This window comes from Capsella rubella, unplaced genomic scaffold (genome assembly GCF_000375325.1).
Source record: "Capsella rubella cultivar Monte Gargano unplaced genomic scaffold, Caprub1_0 scaffold_7, whole genome shotgun sequence".
NCBI lineage: Eukaryota > Viridiplantae > Streptophyta > Magnoliopsida > Brassicales > Brassicaceae > Capsella > Capsella rubella.
This window is the reverse complement of record NW_006238917.1, coordinates 12,621,913-12,622,328: the sequence shown is the minus strand read 5'-3', so window position 1 is coordinate 12,622,328 and position 416 is coordinate 12,621,913. Positions and strand designations below refer to the sequence as shown.

At 42.3% G+C, this 416-nt stretch overlaps 1 pseudogene; it reads right to left on the bottom strand.

The window, feature by feature from the left end:
* The window catches only part of LOC17880954, a 6,831-nt pseudogene that overhangs the window by 5,315 nt on the left and 1,100 nt on the right, over positions 1-416 (bottom strand).

The window sequence follows — 416 nt, the reverse complement described above, 5'->3', positions numbered from 1 at the left end:
GCTTCACTTAATCATCTCTGATATATCTTGATTGCTAGCATCACACCTGATTGGATTGATACCTATTGTACTGCAATGACATGATAGTACTCTAGGGTAATTGATAGAAAAATCCTAGTATCAATTTGGCGCCGCTGCCATTTGGGTGTTTGTGTGTTACATTTGAGATTTCAGACTTGCTGAGATAAAGTTTTTACTCAACATTCACTAAAGTTACTCACTCTGTTCCTTCTGTTTGTCTATTGATTCAGGTACAACTCTTGCTCAACTGCTCCTACTCGACTGACACACTCAACCGATAAGAGGGATAAGCTGATTTGAGTTGTATGCACACACGGTCGCAAGGCACAGAGAACTTGTTCCAGCCCTCCGACCGTATTGATCGCTTGGTACCTGCATCACGACAGCAACGCAAC